Genomic DNA, 24,284 nt, shown 5'->3' on the forward strand with positions numbered 1-24,284 from the left:
TACCTGTAGTCCCAGCTACTCAGGAAGCTGAGGTGGGAGGATCTCTTGAGCCTGGGAGGTGGAGGTTGTAGTGAGCTGTGATTGCCCACTACACGCCAGCCTGGGTGACAGAGTGAGACCCTGTCTCAAACACACACAAAAAAGGAGAGAAAGAGAAAGAAAGAAAGAAAAAGGAAAGAAAGAAAAAGAAAGATAGAGAAAAGGAAAGAATTCCTGCATGAAATATTTTCTGAGCCCTCATGTCCAACTATCTATTGCTTACCCACACGAATGACACATCTGAGAGTTCTAGGTTCACACTACAATCATATCCTGGTTGTTGAACAGTTATGCAGCTAGTCTGATAATTTGCTATTGTTTTGCATTCTTGAAAATTATGGGATGTTTCTTCTTTTGGTCATGTAGATATTTTTCCAGAATTTATTTAGCTATAAGTTTAGTTTTGATTTGTGTGTGTGTGTGTGTGTATGAGAACATATCAGTTTCCCTCAGAAACATTTTCTTATAGTTTTACAATTGTCATTAGTCATTAGTTATAGTTCTTTTTCAGGAAGCCCCAATTTTTTAAAATTAAATTAAATTTTATTTTTTTTTGAGAGAAAGTCTTAATCTGTCACCCAGGCTGGAGTGCAGTGGTGCGATCTTGGCTCACTGCAACCTCCACCTCCCTGGTTCAAGCAATTCCCCTGCCTCAGCCTCCTGAGTAGTTTTTATTTTTAGTTTTTTATTTTTTTAAATTTTAAGTTCTGGGATACGTGTACAGAACATGCAGGTTTGTTACATAGGTATATGTGTGCCATGGTGGTTTGCTACACCTATCAACCCATCATCTAGGTTTTAGGCCCCTGCATGCATTAGCTATTTGTCCTAATGCTCTCCCTCCCCTTGTCCCCCATACCCCAACAGGCCCCAGTATGTGTGGAAACCCCAATTTTTAAGAGTTTTTTTCTTGGCTTCTTATTTCCTGTGTCTATTTGTCATTTTATTTCTGGCCCATTTTTTTCTTCACTAACTCTCCTGGGATAACACACATCATTCTTACACATTTTTAAACATCAATAAAACACCAACACATTTTGATTCTTTATTCACATATTTCACTTCCAAGGCATTTAAAAATTTTACTCTTCTGAGTCACATACTTAGTAAGTACAAAGATAGGGCTCTTGCAAGATAATTCCATTGTCCATAACCGCATGGAATTTGTGGACCATATAAGCAGAATTTGCCAAAGCCCATCTCTGTGACCATCTCAGTTGCATGCACATTTCTTATATAAACATACCTATGTAAGAAATCAAATGCCAAAATGGGTGACATGTGTTTAACATCATACGCTGCACCGGTCACGAACTTTACTTCAGGAAGAATAATTAAATGTTAGATAACCACATGATTCCTGTAAACAGTCATTCTCTATTTCTTATATGCCAGTGTCAACATCTATAAATAAAAAAACTGGGCTTTATGAATCACTATAAATAATTGTAGATGGATTGGCTGGAGCAATTATATGAAAACCACATCCAGTTGAACCTTCGTGTATTTTATAATGAGAACAACATAGAAGATGGCCTAGAAGAGTGGGTCTTCATCTTGATTGCACATTAGAATCATCTGGGGATGCATGGGTGAACCCAAGCACACTGAGCTCTCCAGATGTGGTGCCCGCTTAATGCATACTGACTACTTCAAGTGCCTCGAACCACCTGGAAATACCAACTATCCTAATACCTACACTGCATATGCCCTTTGATGCAGCTTTCCTATATCCAAGAATTCATCTTACAGAAATACTTGCCTATAAGCACTGAGATTCATTTTCAAGATAGTTATTCATCCAACAAATATTCATGAAGCCAGCACCCTTTTAAACATAGATCAGTGAAGGAAGATTACAGGAAGATTATAGTCTTGTGGCAAGGGCCAGATAACAAACCCACAAATAGATAAACTAGAGAGGGAACAGACAGCTATGAATGTTGTGGAGAGAATTCAAATACAGCACCCAATGAGGCGCTTTGAAACTGTAGGATTCTTTTTGCCTTGATTTTCCTTATATCCACTCTACTGTGGAAATCCGTGTTAGGGAAGAACCTCTGTGAGGTATCTTCACCCAGTGGGGAGTGGAACCACATTCTGACAAGTAAAGCTCAAATCTTTTTCCAAGATGCCACCAACCTTATGTATGGTTTCTTTCTCTTTTTACATTTACATTTTTATTGTGGTCAAATACACCCAACATAAAATCTACCATTTTAGCCATTTAAAAATGTATAGCTCGGTGGCAGTAGCACCACCATCTGTCTCCAGAACTTTTTCATTATCCCAAATGGAAACCCTGCTTATTAAACAATAACTCACCATTATTCCCTTCTTGCAGCCCCTGATAGCCACAATTCTACTTTCTATAAATTTTAGTATTCTAGTACCTCATATAAGTGAAGTCATGCAGTATTTGCCCTTCTGTGGCTTATTTTTCTTAGCATAATGTCCTCAAGGTTCATTCACATTGTAGTATGTGGCAGAATTTCCTTCTTTTTAAAAACTGAGTAATAATCCATTGTATGGATATACCACACTTTGTTTACCTATTCATCTGTCAGCGGACATGTGGCTTGCTTCCACCTCTTGACTATTGTGAATAATGTTGCAATGAGTACAGGTGAGCACATGTTTGTTCAAGACCTTGCTCTTAATTCTTTTGAATATATACCCAAAAGTGAAGTTGCTGGATCATACATGAATTATGTTTTTGATTTTTTGAGAAATTGCCAAACTATTTTCCACAGTAGCGGCTCCACTTACCTTCCCATTGGCAATGTACAGGATTCCAGTTTATTCACATCTTTGCCAACACTGGTTATTGTCTCATTTATTCTCTCTCTCTCTCTTTCTCTCTAGCGCTCTCTCTCTCTCTCTCTCTCTCTCTCTCTCTGTGTGTGTGTGTGTGTGTGTGTGTGTGTGTTTTAATAGCAGTCTTTCTAAAGGGATGAGGTGATAGCTTACTATGGTTTTTATTTGTATTTCTCTAATGATTGGTAATGCTGAGAATTTTTTTCACATGTTCGTTGGCCATCTTTGGAGAAATGCTCTTTGTCCTTTTTAAAATTAGGTGATTGTTGTTGTTGTTGTTGTTGAGTTGGATAAGTTCTTTATTCTGGATATTAACCCCTTATCAGATATATGATTTGCAAATATTCTCTCCCATTCTCTAGCTTGTCTTTTTACTCTGTTGATTGTGTCCTTTGATGCACAATCTAATTGCTATTCTGATCTGTGAGAGAGGTATGTTAGAGTCTATTATTACGATCGAGTATTTACCGGTTTCTCCTTATAATCCTATCCTATTTTGTGTTACATAGTTAAAGTTTTGTTTGCTGTGTGAAGTTTCTTATTTGATTTTACTTCCAATCAACAGAAAATACAACTTTATTTTCCCATTCTACAAATGTGTTTTTCCTAAAATTCTATTTTGTCTGGTGTTGCCTGGTATTTTAAAATACCACAGTTGCTTTAAAACATAAGATTTTAGATTAAAAATTTTTTTTCTCTTTAACTTTGATAAATCTCTCTACTATTTTCTTACACTTGGTATTGCCAATAAGAAAACTGCTGCCAATCTGATTGTCTTTTTCATATGATTATATGAGTTTTTTCTTCTTGGAAACTTTGAGGATTTTCTCTGTAGCTTTGAGAGTTCACTGTGATATTTCTAAGTGTTATATTTCTGTAATTCTGTTGAGCTCTTAAATCTGAGAAACCAAGTTTTTCTTCAGCTAAAATTTTATTTGATTATTTTATTGATCACTTGCTGTACTCCACTCTCCATCTTGCTTGTTCTTTTCCTGGATTTCTTGCTGCATAGAGGTTGGACTCCTGAGTCTATCATTTATGTCTCCTATTTAGCTTTCATGCTTTCCACAGTTTTGTCCTTTTTAGCTGCACTGTGACAGACTCTTTGGAATGACCTTCTAGCTTGGTGAGTTATTTTTTACCTGTAAATGTTCTCTTGTTCAAATTAACGTTGTATTTTTAATATTATTGACAAAATATTAATGGGAAATTTTTCAGACTTTTTTCACAGGGACATTATCCTTTCACATCTCCTAGCAGACATTAATTTTACTTATTTCAAAGTCCTCTCTTGCTGTATTAATTTCTTTTTCTTGGGGACAAATTCTTCTTTTGTAAATGGAGTTTCAGGCCTCTCTTTCATGGCATTTACTGGCTTCCTACAAATATTTAAAGAATTATTGTTTGTCCACTCATTTTTGAAGTTGTAAATCCCTGTTTACTGCTCTGTGAATATTATCTGTGCTTATTACGTATTTCCACTGACAGTTGTAGGCAAGGGACAGGACAAGCTGACATCAGGGTGTTCTGGTAGCTTGTCTTCCTTTCAGCCACCTTTCTACATCCTCCTGGTGCTAAACAGCTATCTTGGGTAATAATACTGTGCCCCTTTAGTTCCACGCTCTTCCTGGCTACTTTGACCTGAAATCGTCTATTACTCTTCACTGCTTTAGCACAGGCAGGAGACCAAGGAGAGACTGACAGGCAGTACCAAGTCCAATCCATTAATTGCCCTGATAAATGTGCCATATACTGTCTCACTCCCTGTTTGCAGTGGTTCTAAATTTGGACTACCTGCCCTGTGCCAGTCCCACCTTCACAACAGTTTTCTCAGGCACGTTTTTTAAATGATGGCTTTCTTCAGTTTTGTTTTTCCATAGATCTGATTCCATCTGCTTGCCATATTTCAAGCATAACTTAAATTTTCTGGTCTATCGATGGCACATTGTATGTGTAATACGGTTTTAAAATATGTTGCCTGTCATTTCAAGGAATTTGGGGCAGTGTACCAGTCAATGTCTAGTCTCTAAAGCAGAGAACCTTTTAGGAATTTCAAGGAAGAAAGGACAGGAAATTTCAAGGAAGAAAGGACAGGTGCTTGAAAAGTCATTGGAAGGGCCAGAGAGCCAAAGGCCCAGGAAGGTGAGGGAAGGGATTCAGCTTGCCCCAAGGTTCTTCACCAGCCTTGGAGGAATCTGAGGTTCTACTGAACATGGATCAGAGCTACAGAAAACTGTCACTGAGCTCACAGGCTCTGGCACAGTCAGAGCACCAAAGCTGGTGATTCTCTGGAAAAAGCCTGGGACTGCTGCAAATGTCACCTCCACTGAGCTCAGGGCTCTTCCCTTCTGAAGCATAAGATGTAACTCATTAGGAGAAATTACACTTATCAAGACCCCTGCGGGAAAGGGAGTCCAGGACTTATGGGAAGGGAGAGAAAATGAGTGCTGGCTGATGTCGAGAGCAATGCCCAGAACTTGCATGAAGGGAAGGAGTCCATGTGCTCAGTCTATGATCTTGATTCTGCTTCTCTCTGCACAATGCCCAAGCTTCTAGTTGTTCATGTGTGACCTTATTTTTTACCCAAGCCTCTCTTTCATATTCATCTTTATCTTATTTCACCAGTAGAAACCTTGTGGGGCTGGGAGCAGACCAGGCATTGAACCCAACATTTACCCAGATGTGATCCTTGACCCGCGTCTTCGGGGATATGTCTTATGCCCACCACTGTGCATGGTACTCAGTGGTCATTTACGGGATATTTGTGACTAAGTGAATAAAATAGAAACAGACAGCTGAAAGGACAAAAAAAAAATAAGTTTTAATAGTAAAAAACAGGGCTGCTAAATTAAGGAGTAAGTTAAAATAAAAGAGACCTGAAAGAAATACAGACCTTTTTAAAAAAATTAATCGGGGACAACAAAAGTTGAGAAATATGTTGTTTCTATAACTGATGAAAAGAGAGGAGTAGAAAAAATACACATACAAACCTACACACATACATGCATACATGTGTAACTGCACATGTACATGTACACATTCAAGATAAGGATGAATATAAAAGATAAACTTGGGTAAAAAGTAAGGTCACACATAAACAACTAGAAGCTTGGGCATTGTGCATTCATTTTTTACTTAACCCAGGAGATCAGCAGTGACAAGGAACAGAGAATCTGGAGAATGAATAGGGATGAGGAATTAACTGATAATGAATTTCAAAATAAATTGGATATGATAAATATCCACAGGAATTCATTGAAATCATTACATATGCAGCTGCTATCACTTTTTAGAATTTCAGAGGAGTAAGAGTGTTGGGAAGGTAATACTGTATTATTCTAAGAGATAACTCTGAAGAGCATAAAAGAATGTTTAATTTTCACATCTACAAAATATATTGAGAAGTGTTATCTTAAAATTTCATTTTTAAGTCCCCCGAAAAAATATATTGATGAATCACCATCAAAATTTTGGCATGACTAACTTTAGGATGGGTTAATCTGACAGATTTCTTTTAACAGATACTCATCTAAGTGATATATGGAATACATTAAAGAACTATTACTATTAGTTCATTGTCCACTTGGAGGAACATATAAATGATTTAAAGTTTGAAAGCCAGCTTCCTACATGTCTTATAGATAAAATGCTATGGGGGCAGTTCAGGGCCCCAAGAAGTTGCAGTGATATTTGGAGGATGCCACTTTTGCGAAACTTGTCTGTATGAATGACTTAAGGAGAGAATAAACTTTATCTGCAGCAGGAGGAATTTAGGTTAAAAATTAGGAAAATACTTTTTCCTAGGAGTTTCTAGGTATGAAACATTGGGATATATAACCATCAGAGATCGTGGAGGCTTATTCTTTGGGACATTGTCAGGCTATGGGGCATTCTCCTTCCTGAATAATTTACCTACATAGGAATGAATTATCTGAAATACAGTACTACTGATGGTTAAGTTCTAGACTTGGCAATTCACTTTCATTAATAATCTAGCTTACAAAATAGATTTGAAAACACAGATTGTATTCTCAGACTTTTGTACCATCATGGAGGTTGTAAGAGGCAAGTGGTTCCACAGTCAGAGCTTGGGGCTATGTGATGAGTTACCTTGTTTTATATTTAACAGGACTAAAAGAGTGCCAGGACATTAAAAGGCTGAATAGAGTGAGATCACTTATGGAAACATTTTTGCCTAGAAACTCCAACTTCAAAATTGCTTTAGTAAAGTTGAACACTAGTCAGAAGCCAATAGAATACAGCTCAATAGAAATAAGTAGAAAGTGATAACAAAAGCTAAACACTTGTGTGGCATTCACCAGATACCAGTCAGGTTTCTAGACTCTTTCATATGTTAACACTGGTGGGAAATAAAAAGCACGTATGTAATGTAGGATGTTAAGTTATTGGCTTACATTGGGGGGAAAGACCTGAGATTTCATTTCTAAAAAATATTAAGTTTTTATTTTTATGCCATTCTGCTAGTTAACTAGAAGTTGGCAAAATTTTTGTATTTTTAAAGTAATTATAACACCAATAACGTGATAGGTATGAAGCCTACACAGGAAAAGGAAGCCATTTCCAGAAATCTGCTATGTGTCAAGCATCACGTGATTTATCTCATTTGATCCTCCCAACAATCCCAATAGGTAAATATTAGTATTACCAATGATAGATGAAGAAACGGAAACTTGGAACAAATAAGTATTTATCTCTCAGCTGCCTGAGATATCCAGATACCAGGACTTTGTGACTCTAAAGCCTGTACTCTTTCCATGTTATTTAAACTGTCCTTTAGATGACAATAAGCATATTGGCGATTAATAAAAGCCTGAGTGGAAAAAAGCAAAGGTTATAAAATCACACATTCTATGATTACAGCTAAGAAAAAGCACATATGTATTCTATTCTAGTTACTTATTGCTAAGTAGCAAACATTTTAGAGGTATGAAACAATAATCATATTAACGTGCCCATAGATTTTTTTTCTGGTCAGGAATTAGGTGGGAAATTCTTGTCTGTGTGTCACAATGTCTGGGATCTCAGCTGGGAAAACTTGAATGGTTGGAGGTGACTGGATCAGCTGGGTCTAGAATCATCTGGAGGCTTCTCTCCATATTCTGGCTTCTGGGTCGGGAGAACTCAAACGGTGGGCTAAGCTAGGACTACTGATTGCAAACTATGTGTGGCCTCACCATGTGGCTTTGGTTTTTCCCAGCATGGTGGCTGTGTTCTAAGAGGGACACCCCAAAAGAGGCTTTCATTAGTCACCAATATGCTGACCCTGTCTGGAGGGTCAGCATTTCAAGAGAGCCAGATGGACATTGCATGACCTTTTCTGGTCAACCTGTGGAAGTCATTTGGCATGACTTCTGCCTCATCCTGTAGGCTATCAGCTCACCAGGGCCAGCCAGATTCAAGAGAGAGTAATGAGATTTCACTTCTTGATGAGGGAGTGGCAAAGACACTTGCAGAAGAGCATGCGGAAGGTGGTTTTACAACCACCTTCTGATGGAACCATCTGCCACATATGTGGCCAGTGATTGAATTAGAACACACAAAAAAAGTGTAAACCATTTATTTGTAAGAATTAGAGTTTGCATGTGTGTGCAGGCAGGTATGTATTTTTGTATGTGTGTATCTTTCAAAAACTTCTCTTGCAAAAACATTTGTAAATGATAAGCATGACCCTTGTAGTATGAACAGCTGCATTCTGAGCAGAGATGTTGGGTCCACTTTCTGGTCTGCTTACCACACCCTCCTGATAGCAGTAGAAACAGTAGGAATTATTTTCTAAGCTAAAGCAAACCTAAGAGGAAAAAGATAAAGGAGGGGTCTGTGTCTCAAAGATTTAGTTTAGATTCAGAGAAGAATCTGTCTAGTAAAGCTTGTTAAACACTCCAGTGAGTTTTCTGGAGGAAGACTGTGAAACCCCCTCTCTGTCAGCCATCAGCCTCACTTGGAGGTTTGCAAAAGTGTAATTTACACAGGACAAGGTGATAGCCTATTAGTAGTCAGGCAGGTGTTCATTCTTGACCTCGAGAGGCCTCATTTTTCAGAGGTGGGAGGTGCATGGAAAGTGTTCTGAATTCATGTAGATTGTTTCTCTCTGTGCTTTGAGTTTGGAATTTTCCTGAATCTTGTAATAGGCATGGTTAGATTTTGTGGTGTCAGCAAAAGGATTCCCTTTGCCTGTGTTTGGAAAATATCAGCTTATAAACTGAAGCATTTTCGAAGTCTCAGTTGGTAATTTTTGTGTGGATTTCTGTTGTTAGGTTATGGCAAACTAACGTAAATGTGAAATTAAATCCATAGAATGAAATGTGCGTGATGAATAGAACTTTTGTCTGTGTTGAGTAGTCTCAGAGTATTACTGACCTTGGAGTAACATGCAGCAGCCATCAATGAAAAAAACTGCTCTGCAGAGAAACCAGGCTACATAAATATTTTATTTAGTGGAGATAGTGACAGATTCTTAGAATAACTTTTTTTTTTTTTTTTTTTTTTTTTACTGTTGCATCAAATATGATTTGATCCATAAAATCCCACTTGTAAATTTACCTCCAGGGAAGTTGAGCAGCTATTTAGACTAACTGAAAAATTAATATTGCCTGTCTACAACAGTACATGGAATCTAGTTAGGTGGGATCTATAGTGCTATTTTTTTGAAAATGACCATTTTGCCAGTGACAGTAAGTATAATTTGCATGTCATTTTCAAAAAGCATACTTTTAGAGTTGATGAATATAATGTTATTGATTTCTAATATTAAGATGATTAAAAATTAAAATAATTTTTACGAAATCAAGAGAAGCATATGTTAAAGCATATGATGAAAATGCACTATGATTGAGGTTTCTAAGAGTATAAAATATAAAGAATGGACTGTCATTATGATGTGCTGTGTACCCCTCACTCTCCATGATGCCTGCCTATATTTCTGCCATCTGTCTCTACTTGAGGAAAGAACACAGGAAAGTAATTTAATCTTTGAGAGAGTCAAGTTAAGGCAGAAGAACCCATCCTTGAGAGCTCTTAAGCAACAACTCCTGATGCTTGGGATATCCTTTTCATATTTTAAAGTTGGATCATTTCCAAGGTCCAAGCTGGAAAGATGGGTTGTAAATCTCTTGCTCTGCTTGGGAAGAACAATTGAATGGCTTCTCTATCAGTGTTATCCTCTTTAGTCCTGGTCAGCAGAGACTGAGAAATCTTAGCTGAACTGAAATGACCCATAACAGCATTTTGGCCACAGATGCAGAGACAGGGTTGGCTTGTTCTCTGGATTTGTACCCAGCCCCCTGATCCTTGTACTGTCTCTCTAAAGATGGTAGTGCAAGCATAAAACACTACCAACCACAGTGGCAGCCACCACAATCACAGCAAAGACTGCTGAACCCACTCATGGAAATGGCACCACCTGATCCATGAAATGTCAGATAGATTGACAATCTCACATTTTGCTCATACACTATTTGGAAAAATAAATTTTCCATTTTGATGATTTACTCTTACATATTTAAAGTGATTAAATCATTTGAGGCTACCGAAGTCTTTAGTTTGAGGGTTAAGACAGCTATACTTCTTTTTGGTAGGACTGACCCCGTAACTCAATTAGTTTTGTTTTTTTCAGCTGCTCTTTTACTTAGGTGGATAAAACAACATGAGTTAGACTGATGAAAAAATAATAAACATTTGTAATTAGCTAACATTTTCTGAGTGCTGACTGTGCTGTACGTATACATTTTTTTCTTGTATAATATAGTTCTTGATAGTCATCACAAATCTATGAGGTAGGCACTCTTACTATCCCATTTTAGAGATGAGTACCCTGAGGCCTACAGAGATTGTTTTAACTCACAAGCCAGTAAGAAGCATAGCCAGAATTAGACATTACCTCTGTCTGACTCCCAAACACAACCTGGTAAGCACCCTGGTAATTGCCTTCCTTCTCACAGGATTACAAAGAATGACAACTGAATAGAGTGTCATTCTGATACAGCAAATTCAGAAGTTGCTTGGTTCCAGTGATTGGCAAAAACAGCTCAAGAAAGTTATTATCCACCCTAAATTCCAACTTAAGGCACACTGAAGTGATGCCATAAATCCGAGGACATTAATTTGACAAATGAGGAGTGTACATAGTCCCTCCCAGGCAAGGAAGTATGCTTTCAGAATAAAGTTGTCTATTTCTCCAAAAGTTTGTGAATCTCAAGCTTTCTGTATTCCAAGGTTGAAATAAAAGCCCAGGTGGGCATTTTGCAATCAGACCTAGACTACTGAAATGAGTCACACCAATTCAAGTATTCTGCCAATTCAGCGAAGGAGATGCTCCCAGGGTGGAAAATCCTTATTAGAATTTACAACTTATAATGGAAATATTACCTGAAAATTTTCCTGTTCAGAAATTAATAATCCTCAACAAATATTAATTTCCCCAGATGTTAGTGATAATAAGAACTAACTTTTATTGAGCATTTACTATGTACCAGGTACTTTGCTAACCTTTGTATGTGTAGACTCACTTAATTCTAACACCAACCTTATGAATGAAGGACTATTTTTATCACCTTTTTCTAGTTGCCGAAGATCATATGGTAAATAGAGGAGCCAGATTTCTATAACTCCAAAGCTAGCACTCGTGGTGCAATTGTTCATATGATTCTGGTGTAAGAGGAGGACATGCAAAAACAAAAAGAAAGCAAGCTGAAGTCAGAAAAGGAAGAGAATTGGCAACCTCTTCCTTTTTCTTTCTTTATGGAGATAAATCCTTCAAGAGCAGCCCTTCAGTTGCTAGGAATTAGGCACTCTTTGATCACTAATTTTTTTCCCAGCCTACTAGCGCCTTCCTGGCTCCTCTTTCTCCCTCTGTAGCTCAGGTTCTACATTCTGTGTCTTCACCTATCTTCTCCCCAGCACTGTCATTTCCCTTTCCCCCTTGTTTTCCCATGAAACCCGTCATACAAATCTCCAGCCCTGGGCAGATCCAGCCAATATGACTTTCTGAACTAAGCCAAAGTGGCTCATGGAAACTTCTAGAGAGAGTCTCCCAGTTCTGTGATGGCCCCCACTCCTCAGTGCTTGACAATGTAGTACTTTGACAATATAGTACACACTCTTGGCTGGGTGCTTCTCCAATTCTCAGTCTCTACTCCACATGTTTACCTCTCTCCTCATTATTTCACATATGCCACCCTCAGTCCCAGAAAACCTCCTATCTTCCTCACCAAGAAGTAGAGGCCACCAGGCAAACTCCTAAGCCTCTACCCTCCAAACTTATCTACATCTAAGTTGGACCTTTTCCATCTCATCCCCCACAATCCCACTGTATGGACCTGTATTTCTTTTTTTTTTTTTTTTTTTTGAGACGGAGTTTTTGCTCTGTAGCCCGGGCTGGAGTGCAGTGGCCGGATCTCAGCTCACTGCAAGCTCCGCCTCCCGGGTTCCCGCCATTCTCCTGCCTCAGCCTCCGGAGTAGCTGGGACTACAGGCGCCCGCCACCTCGCCCGGCTAGTTTTTTTTTTTGTATTTTTAGTAGAGACGGGGTTTCACCGTGTTAGCCAGGATGGTCTCGATCTCCTGACCTCGTGATCCACCCGTCTCGGCCTCCCAAAGTGCTGGGATTACAGGCTTGAGCCACCGCGCCCGGCCGGACCTGTATTTCACAGAAAGAAGTGGAATTTCCTCTTCCTGTGAAATATATGTCCATACAGGGGCATCATGGGGAATTTTGGTGGCACCCCAAATTGTGACTTGATTACTAGTAAGATTAGTTCAGTGTTACAAGGAAAAGCTAAGGGGACTAAGGACAGAACCTGGCATTTGTTAGATAGTCAAAAACAAAGACAGTGAACGAATGGAGAAGCAATTATCAGTGGAGGTGGGAGGTGGAGGGACAGGGTCCAGGAAAAGGATAAGTGGTAGAAGATACTATGAAAATAGTGAATGTAGAACCCTTTGTGTTTAGGGGAGTATTCAGGCCTCTTTCATGCCATCTTTGCCTGGTCTATGCTTGCCTTCTCTGCCCATCTCCCAATCTGCATGAGAACATCTTTAAGATATGTGATGGTAGACAGAGGAGAAATACATGGCAGAGACTAAAGGTGAGTGTTGGGTTGGGTGGTTATTTTCATAAAATTTTAAAAATATTTTTTAATATTTAATTTTTATGGGTATACAGTAGGTATATATTTATGGGATTCATGAGATACTTTGATATAGGCATGCAATGCATGATAATCACATCATGGAAAATGGGGTATCCAACCCCGCAAACATTTATCCTTTGTGTTACAAACAATCCAATTCTACTCTTTCAGTTATTTTTAAATGTACAGTTAAATAATTATTGACTATAGTCACCCTGTTGTGCTATCAAATACTAGGTCTTATTCATACTTTCTACTTTTTTTTGTACCCATTTACTATCTCCACTTCCCTACTACCCTTCTCAGCCTCTGGTAACCATCCTTCTTCTCTCTATCTCCATAAGTTCAAGTATTTTGATTTTTTAGCTCCCACAAATAAGTGAGAATATGCGAAGTTTGTCTTTCTGTGTCTAACTTGTTTCACTTAACATAAGGACTTTCAGTTCCATTCGTGTTGCAAATGACAAGATCTCATTGTTTTTTATGCTGAATAGTGCTCCGTGTGTATATGTACCACATTTTCTTTATCCATTTATCCATTGATGGACACTTAGGTTGCTTCCAAATCTTGGCTGTTGTCAACAGGGCTGCAACAAACATGAGAGTGCAGATATTTCTTTAGTATACTGATTTCCTTTCTTTTGGGTATATACTCAACACTGGGATCGCTGGATTACATGGTAACTATATTTTTAGTTTTTTTTGAGGGACCTCCAAACTGTTCTTCATAGTGAGTGTACTAATTTACATTCCCACTGACAGTGTACAAGGGTTCCCTTTTCTCTACATGCTCTCCAGCACTTGTTATTGCCTATCTTTTGGATAAAAGTCATTTTAGCCTGGTGTAGTGGCTTACACCTGTAATCCCAGCAGTTTGGGAGCCTGAGGTGGGTGGATCACTTGACGTCAAGAGTTTGAAACCAACCTGGCCAACATAGCAAAACCCCCATCTCTACTAAAAATACAAAAATTAGTGGGGTGTGGTGGTGTGTGCCTGTAACTCCAGCTATTTGGGGGCTAAGGCATGAGAATCACTTGAACCTAGGAGGCAGAGGTTGCAGTGAGCACACTAGATCACACCATTGCACTCCTTTCTGGATGATGGAGTGAGACTCTGTCTCAAAAAAAAAAAAGTCAATGTAACTGAGGTGATACAATATCTCATTGTAATTTTGATTTGCATTTCTCTGATTATCAATGATGTTGAACACCTTTTTATATGTCTATTTGCATGTCTTCATTTGAGAAATGTCTATTCAAATCTCTTGCCCATTCTTTAATCGGATTATTAGATTTTTTTTTTTTTTTTCCTGTGGAGTTGTTTAAGCTTCTTTTATATTCTGGTTATTAATCCCTGTCAAATGATAGTTTGCAAATATTTTCTCCCATTTTGTGGGTTGTCTTTTCACTTTGCTGATTGCTTGCTTCACTGTGCAGAAGCTTTTTAACTTGATATGATCCCATTTGTCCACCTTTGCTTTGGACTGCCTGTGCTTGTGGGGTATTACTCAAGAAATTTTTGTGCAGATTAGTGTACTGGAGAGTTTCCTCAATGTTTTCTTGTAGTAGTTTCATAGTTTGAGGTCTTAGCTTTAAGTCTAATCCATTTTGATTTGATTTTTGAATGTGAGCCATAGCCCCTGGCCTCAAATACTTTTTCAGCATCAATTGAAATGATCATACGGTTTTTGTCCTTCATTCTGTTGATGTGATGTATCACAAAAATTGATTTGCATATGTTGAACCATCTTTGTATCCCTGGGTAAAATCCCACTTAGTTGTGATAAGTGATTTTTTAACGTAGTCTTCAGTTTGCTACTATTTTGTTGAGGAGTTTTGCATCAATATTCATCAGAGATATTGGCCTATAGTTTTTCTTTCATGTGTCTTTGTCTGGTTTTGGTATCAGGGTAATACTGGCCTTAAAGAATGAATTTGAAAGTATTTCTTCCTCTATGTTTTGAAATAGTTTGAGTAGGATTGGTATTAATTTTTCTTTTATGTTTGGTAGAGTTCAGCAGTGAAGTCATTGGGTTCTAGGCTTTCCTTTACTGGGAGAGTTTTTATTACAGCTTCTATCTTGCTGTTACTGGTCTGTTAAGGTTTTGGATTTCTTAGTGGTTCAATCTTGGTAGGTTGGATGTGTCTAGGAATTTATCCATATCCTCTAGATTTCCAATTTATTGGTATATAGTTGCTCATAGTAGCCACTAATGATCCTTTGAATTTCTGCAGTATCAGTTGTAATGCTTCTTTTCATCTTTGATTTTATTTATTTGGGTCTTCTCTCTTTTTTTCTTAGTTAGCTTGGCTAAAAATTTGTCAGTTTTATTTATGTTTTCAAAAAACCATTTTTGTTTTGTTTTGTTGGTATTTTGTATAGTTTTCTTCATTTCATTTATTTCTGCTCTGATTCTTATTCCTTCTACTAATTTTGGGTTCGGTTTGCTCTTGCTTTTCTAATTCTTTAAGATGCATTGTTAGGTCATTTGTTTGAAGTTTTTCTTCTTTTTTGATGTAGGCACTTATAGCTGTGCTACTGTGGCTGAGCTGGTATTCAAGATGCAGGACAAAGTCCTCTTTACTCTTCACTTTCTTCTCTTCAAGCAGAAGGAAGAAGTCATTTCTGTTGCTCCCAGCAGCACTGCCTGGGGTTGGGGGAGGGGTGGTTCAAACACTCCTTTACCTGTTCTATCTGTTGTCTTTCTTGGTCACGTGCCACCCTAGTCCACTGGCTCTAAGCCCAGCCCAGCACTAGGAGTTGATAGCAATTACAGTCCTTTTTCAACTTTACCTAGGACCCCAGAGCACTTTCGCCCATGCTGGCAAGGCCTTCTGAGAAGCTCAAGTTCTGTCCACTGGAATGGGTGATTCTCCTCTGTCTAGGTCTGGTCAAAAATGCTCCCTCCATGTGTAGGCTTCAGCTGAGCCCAGCACGGCTTTACTCTCTACTGTGACAGGGCAGCAGTGAGTTCAATGTGAAGTCCACCAGTCACTGCACTCTCCCTCCCCCAAATGCAGAGACTCTCTCTCTGTGCCACCGGCTGCTGCCCGTTGATTGAGGAGGGGTGGCGTTGGTGATTCAAGACTGTTTCCTGTCCACTTCAATGCCTCTTTCAGCAATATGAAACTAAAACTAGGTACTGTGATAGCTTACCTAATTTTTTGTTCCATGATGGTGCTTTTTTGTGTGTGTGGTTGTTCAAATTTGGTGTTCCTGTAAGGGAAATGAACGGTGTAGGCTTCTATTTGGCCATCTTGCTCTGCCCTCCTGTTTTCATTTTTAAGATGATAAAAACTTGTGTATCATCAGTCAGCAAATGTCTACTGAGTGCTTTAGCTAAGCTCTGTGCAAGGGAAGGCCCTTACCCTTATGGAGCAGAAGTCCATCATGAATGACAGGCATTAAACAAGTAATTATAAATAATTAAGTAAAACATTATAATCAGACAAAAATGACACGAAATATCAGGTGCTCTGGGAATGTAAAACAAAGGTGGCCTATGGGTTTGGGTAGGGGTGGATAGGAGTTAGCTAGGTGAAAGGAAGGAAGTAGAATAAAGAGAGCATTTAGGCAGAGTGTGAAAGCAATGCAAAGTCCATGGGGTAGGAAAGAGCATGGCACATACCCGGAACCAATAGGAAGTACAGTGTGGCCGGAGCTCAGAGAATGAAAGTGGGAAGTGGTTGAGGTGGAGGTGGAGATGGGGATGGGAGTCACATGAGGAACATGGCAGGCTATAGGGAAGGAGATCCCAGAGGAGGTGAAGTTGAAAATAAAGATAGGAGAAGGGATAATTGCTGCAGGAGGTTCCTGGAGAAGTTAGAAGGAAATGGAATTCTGACTACCTCTAGGCAACTTCACATGGGTGTTGCAGAGTTGTTTCCAATATGTCAAAAACGGAAATCTTCTCTCCACTTTTCAGTACCCCTCTCCTGAAATTTCCTCCCCAACCTCCTTGCCCCCAGCTCTTTACCCTGTATCCTCTCTGCTGGTAAATGATATCACCCTATGACTCAAAAGCCTCATTTACAACATAATAATTCTGAGGATAGAGTTACTAAACTTCTAGTAACAATCACCTGCTCCACGTGATCAGTCATCATGCCCTGACAAGTTTCTAATCCTAACAGCTTTCAAAACAGCTCTCCCCTTTCTTCTACCTCCAGAGACAGTGCCCTGGCTCAGTCTTTCAGTTTCTCTTGCCTGGATCATTACAGTAGCATCTCGACATGTCTTCCTGTCTCCAATACATGCAGTACACAGCTGCCAAGGTAGCCTTTTTAATACTCATGTATATGGACATGATTCTTCTCCATGTGAGAAAAAACTTTTGCTACTTTTTCCATTGTCTGGAATATAAAACCCACACTCCTTAGCTCAGTGTACATGCCTTTTGCAGTCTGGAACTCTTTAATATTATCTCTTGCTTGCCATCTCAGGCATATTTCAGGGCTATTTGCAACCTCTCCACTTACATACATCAGGCTATAAATCCCCTTTTCATCACGTCCATGTGATAATCCCAACTCATCCTCAAGGTCAAGTGTTCTCTCCTCCAGAAGGTCTCCTCTGCCCTTCCCACCCCAGGCAGGTTACAGCCTCTTCTCCAGGCTCCCATTGGTGCCACGGATATGTACTTATCACACTATCACAATTGTGGGTCTGTTCTGTGTTGCTTATACTTAACTGAGCTTCTTCGGGCTAGGAATTAACTGAACCTGGTTAATTTTCAAAGTCCTGAACCCAGCATAGTGCCTGGCATAAGGCAGATATTCAACGGGAACGAGGAGTGGATCTCTTTGTCAGTCCACTTCAATTTTGCTTGAGTACCCCAAATTCTCACCATGGAACAACTTTGAGATTTTCAATTAGAGCCCAGGTTAGTCAGGAATTATACTTCACATATTTGAGTTGTAATTACATCATATCAGAAACCGCTGTGAGCTTTTTGCAGTAGCCCATTGTAATCTGATGTATTTGTTATTATGACACCCTCCTAAAAGGACTCAAGTAGCTTATAAAGATAACAAAGTTCCAGAAGATAATTTTGGTGGTCACTGTAGGTTGTAATTTTCCTCCTCTTTCTGTCAATCGACCCCTGATTTTGTCCACGTGGTAATAGGCCCAGCAAAAAAATTACATTTCCCAGGGTCCCTTCCAGCTGGGGTTGGTCATATGATAAAGTTCTGGCTAATGAAAATAAGCAGAAATGGCACATGTCTGTTGATGTCTGTGCTTCTTCTCTTCATCCCTGGAATTGAGGATTCAGTGCTGGAGTAGAACCACCATCTTGAGAGCATAAGACAATCGTGGAGGAGAAAGTCTCCTCTCCGGTTATGTGAACAAAATAAGACTCTACTTTTTAAGCCCCCATCTGAGGAGTTTGTCATGCTTACAACCAAACCTAATGCCTAACGGATAGAATAACAGTCAGTGAGAAATATGAAACAAAAGAAAAACGTAGGCAGGAACATGAAGCAAAACCAGCAATCTATCTACAGCGTGTACTAAAAGTATGTACTGTGAAGTGCTATATGCTCTCTATGGGCAGGTCAGGTACTCATTTATAAGATGTCTAGAGGATAATAAGAGGAGACAGATGTGGTCAGTTATTTGTCCATAAGAAAAAAGCATACTTACCCAGAAAAAGAAAATGAATTTTGATGGCAAGACAAGACAGATATTTGTTTCCATTGTTTCTTACAGCATGAAAAACAATGTTCTTGTCAGTATCCCTATAGCAGCAAATGTCTCTGGGTAATTCTAGTAACTGATGGTCTCATCCAAAGTGTAGTGAAGAAAACAATTAGGGTATTCAGACAAATAAATGGACCACACATCTTTCAGGCAATCCTTCATAGCTAGGCTTCCTCTACTGTTTTCTAGGTGAACTACATTAAAAATCTTATGGAAACTGCAGACCTCTGAGCAGAAAACTGCATATACACACCACATTTTACCAACCATTTAAAGGAGTTACAGAGTTAAGGGTTTGAAAGTTCCAGGTTAAGAACCCAGTCCCAATCTGTATTCTCGAGGTTTAGCAGGAGTGAGGACTTATTTTACAAGATGTTTGTTTTTATGTAAGTATGGTGAGCCACTGTCCCAGTTTGCTTGAGAGGGAACAGTTTTTTGGGATGCAGAATAAGTAGAAAATCACACTCTTTAACCGTTTGCCAACCTTTGGTGTGTGGGGATGTGTGGGTGTGCATTGTGGAGGTAGGTAGGCCTCTTGCTGTGAAAATTAAGGATTTCACAAGGATATATGCTTAAATGCATGGATACCTACAAGGCCAAGGGACTCACACTGGCAGGACTGGACTCTCACTTCATCAAAATCAATTTTAAACTGACACCAAAGTGCAAACAAATGAACAAACACAATTCCAAAATCTGATGCTTTTTTCCAAAGCTACAGTCATTTGTATGTACTAGTCATCTAGACTGTGTTTTTACATCCCTGTCACTTCTTGGTATATCTTCTGAAGTAATTATTTGCAAAATATAACTCAAAGTTACCAGATGGAGAGATTTGTCATGTGAAAATAATTAGCCATAAACAAGTTACAAGTTGGAGCGAATCATAAAAATTTATTAATTTGGTTGCAGAATGGTTGACTTTAGATATTCAAATCATCAAAGTCCTTCTTTGTGGTAATATTTACATAGTAGGACTGGTTTTCTTTTTTTTAAATTAAAGTCATCCCTAGACTCTCATATTAAAACTACATTAATTATGTGTAAGGGAATTGTTGATTTTCTAATCTTTTTAAGGTTGGTTGGTTTAAGGAAGGTTGGCCCTTGATAGCTGGATAAGTAATGAAAAATGGTTATCAGATTGGGAGAAAAGGCAAAATCTGTCTTTGTTTTAATTGTTTGACAATTATAAACTGCCCAGTCAAGAGATATTTCCTACCACCATCCTTTTCTCTTATGCTAGGTAGTACTCTCATAAAATTCTAAAGAGACATCAATGCCAGTTTTTAAAAAAATATTATTATTTTCTGTGTGTGTGGAGATGAGGGTTTCCCTATGTTGGCCAGGCTGGTCTTGAACTCCTGGCCTCAACTAGTCCTCCCAAATCAGCTCCCAAAGTCCTGGGATTATAGGCATGAGCCACCACACCCAACCTAACATCAGTCTTCTAAATTCAAGTAGTTTGACTCAGCCCCATTCAAAGGCTTGTAAAAGTCGGTAAGAATTGCAAAAGTCTTACTTTATTCTTGAAGACTTTTTCATAAGATAAACTGCTGCTCATTTGCAGCAGCCCTAGTGATGTGGGAGCTGCTGATTGCATTCTAAGTGGGCAGGGAAAGTCAGGTTGCAATCTGGAAAGCATTTTATTAAGCATTTCTGATGGGAGATCTCAGAAGAACTCTCCAAGACTGAAAAAGAAATCTCCAAGACTGAAAATTTCTTGTGATTCCCTTTCTCATTCTAAAATGTACCTAATTTATGCCTAGTTTTGTGTTTGTAATTTTATATTCTTTTTCCTAAAGGTGGATCTCCAAATTATTGTATAAGCTTTAGATTCCACAAAACATGAAACTACCCATGTATGAAGTCCACTAGATGTTTATTTCCCTGAGAAGCTCGAATTTACTATTTGCCAAGAGGCTGGCATAAGGTTTATACAGGACAGCCACTAAACTAACTAGAACCATTTACCAAATCCCAGGTTGTAACCCAACAGTTTGAAAAAAAAGATGGCGGTGAAGGCTTATCAATTAGTCAAGTACCTTATTAAAGCGAATGCTTAAGTAAGTTCTTTGTTGTTCTTTTCTTATGTCATGCCTCTCCTTATATGCTTGTAGATTACAGATACTTCCCCTCAAAGGAATAAACCATTGGATTAAGAAAAATGTGCATATATCATTTTGAGGGCACCAGGTATAGATTGCAGAGTCAATGAATTTTGGCATTTGAGCTATCCAAAAAGAGAAAGGGAAAATGGGAGCAGGGCAATTATTAAAAAAAAAAAAAAAAAAAAAAAGGCATTGTATATTAAATGTGAAGAGTTTGATGGCTTTGGGAAAAAAGTTTTGTTCATCCAGCTAAAAATGATGTTATTTCTGCCTTTATGAATTTCTGCCATATGGTATAACTTTGGGTTTGTAAGTCGTATTTTTTTAAATTAAAGAATAACTTACGTTGCCTTGCAAAATAGTTTTTTGCTATTTGTGAAGAGTTTTCTTTGGTTAGGGATATATTAATTGGTGTCAATAATATAACAACTAATCTTGAGCCAAATTTCAACCAACTTTATTAATACAAACCAAATATCTTCTGTGTGTCCGCATTTTACAAGAGCATGTTCTGAAATATGAGAAAAGCTATCCTTGAAGTATTTCCAGACAAATTAAAGACAGGAAATACCAGAGAATTCATGTGCTGAACTCTCATTAGATTTACTGCCCAATTTAGCAGTTTCAGCATGAGCCTGGGATATGCCTCTGTACATTTTGATGTGAATTCCAAGTGGACTGAACTTGTAGAGCTTTAGAATTTCATCTATCACTTTGCATTTCTCTGATTTTGGATTATATGTCACCATTCATCATAAAAATGCAAGATCCCTTGAAGTGTAGCTACTTGGGCTCCTCTGGAGTTAAAAGGGCAAAAATGAACAAACCAATAAACACATCAAATTGATCTCTGAGCAAAATGATCCAGATTTATGTCTCAAAAGTATTTAGAATTTTATATTTTCAAATATTTTCCGGGTGGTTTAAGTACAGCATTTTCTAAGGAGTGTGATGTGACTTTCTGGATTACTTTACTCTGCCTCAGTGAGGAAATTTAGCAGTGTGTGTGGAATGTGAAGCCCACATCTGATCTCCCTTGGATTTGCTGCCCTCAATATAGCTGTCACCACATGCTTAATGCTCCTTTGACATCCTGGTCTCCATATCGTTAAGACAATGAAATAGACAATTATATAAAATAGAAATATTTGTGAAACACATAGCTAATGTTCCAAATAGAATGTGAGTTATTTTTACTTGGAAAAAAAAGTTTCTGTAATTCTCTTACTTGATATTTTTTATTGGTTCCTCATTGGCTACATCCGAAGTTCTCAGATTCAGGTTCATGGAATGAGAACCATTCTGTGATAAAAGTTTCAATGTATCAAAACTTAAAAAAAATTGTTGGGTTTTTCTCTTCATAGAAATAAATTGACTCCTTTTAAGGGACTGTTTTTTCCTGGCACTTATGTCCTTCCTACTTTCTGGTATTTTTTAAAAATCGTGTTCTAAAATGAAATGATGTTTGCAAATGTATGTTTGAAAAAATGATTTAATTTGGCAACATAAAAACTTGGCCATCTTAAAATGTCTTTGAAATTTACTGGTCTGTAAAATCCAAGAGTCTAGGAATGATTGCCTCATGAGATGATTATTAACTTCTTATTGTGGCATCTAAGCCTCTTCCCAGTCTGGTCCATGCCTATTTTCCAGCATCATCCTTCACCATTTTAAACCCAAGAACTCTGGGATGGAGATACGCTTAAAGAGTTGTTTTACACACTTTCGCACCTTGTCCTAAAAGGCTCCTAATTTAGCCTTCAGACTCAGGGGAAAAAAGTCACCTCTTCTATGAAGCCTTCCCTGATAACCCCATCTAGACTTTCCACGAAGAGCTTGGTTACTCTGTTTTTAGCTTTCACTGCTTCTCGGTATGGCACTAGCCATATGATATCATAAGGATGTGTTTGCTTGACTGCCTCACATAGGGTGAAATTCTTTTCTTTCCATGGTTTATTTCTTTATCCCCTGCATCTATGCCAATAGTTTACACATAATAGGTGCACAATAAATACATGATTGGATTTTGGGTGGATAATCGATTAAATAGTATCTTGCAAAAGTCCTGCTATTAATTTATTTGGTAATTTATAAAGAAATACTATAAGTGCCTATTATTAAACAGCTTTATTAGGCATCCTGATGGTTGCATTGTGTGAAATATAGCCTGTATTTATAAATTGCTTATAATCTAATTGGGGAAGACAATCTACAGAGCAAATGTTATCTAACCAATACACAAAATAGTCAAAGACTAGGGCAGTATGTGTTATGTGCAATCAATGGAGATGATGTAAAGGAAGTTCTGGGGTGAATGTTTCTGCTTTTTGTCCTTGAATCCTCCAGAGGCTTCAAGGAGGATGTATAAATATTCTGAACCTTCTTTGCCACATAGCCAAAGCCACACAATATTGGGACTCCCATTCTCTTTCCCAAAGCTGAGGCCTGCATTCATTGTGCAACCTCTTGACTTGTTTGCCTATTGATAGTCTTGCTTCATCCCTCATACTTGACACGCAGAACTGCTTTTCTGTCTCTGATGCTTCAGTTTTCCCCCACCACTAACTGTAATTGATACTTGCTGGTTGGTTTTGTAGCCTCCCGTAAAGGCCTAGAGTAAATAACCCACTTGGCATTTTCTTTCTTCTCTTTTTTCTTTTCTTTTCTTTTCCTTCTTTTCCTTCCTTCTTTCCTTCTTTCTTTCTTTTTCACAAAAAGTTTTTAATAAAGGGCTTCTTTATTAGCAAAAGATAAACTTTTTACACAAAAGTAGTGTTTTTCATAAGAATAAAAGATTTCTCATAAGCATAAAAGAATAAAAGGTGCTTCCTTGTATACATGTGGAGCATCTTTAAGTTGTTCAAAGTAAATTTAAATGTGAGTCTTTCTGAAGTGAACTTTGTTGATTCCATGAAAGCTCGATCACTGACATGTTCACCTGAGGGCAAAGGATCTGCAGTTTACAACAAGCGTGCAGAAATGGGTTTTGTCTCATATGGATTCTACTTGGTTTTCCTCTTATACTTTTTTATTTAAAAAATTAAAATGTTAAGTGGTAACAAACAAAACATAGGAAGGCCCTGAGAAGACTGCACCATGAAAATAGCATCATGAAGAGGCTGCCTGAGTTCTACACTGTAGATTGAATGAGAACCACTGGCTGCCTCTGGGTCTTCACTGGCTTATGGGTAAAATTAGGGGAGGAAGAGATAATGACTAATATGTTTTCTCAATTCTCAAATGATTTGCAGAGATGTTTTATTAATTATTTTTCATTTTACCAAAAATTCAAACTATACAGAAGTAAATAAAATCTTAAAGTGTTTTATTCATGTACACCTACCCCTCGCATAAATGCATACACTTTACACACACTCACACCCATATTCATATTCAGAAATTTAAAATACTGATCCTCCTTTACTTGAACTCACTCATGGAGTATCTCTCAGGCTGTGTTCCTAAGTCCAT

This window comes from Theropithecus gelada, chromosome 12, assembly GCF_003255815.1.
Source record: "Theropithecus gelada isolate Dixy chromosome 12, Tgel_1.0, whole genome shotgun sequence".
NCBI classification, from domain to species: domain Eukaryota; kingdom Metazoa; phylum Chordata; class Mammalia; order Primates; family Cercopithecidae; genus Theropithecus; species Theropithecus gelada.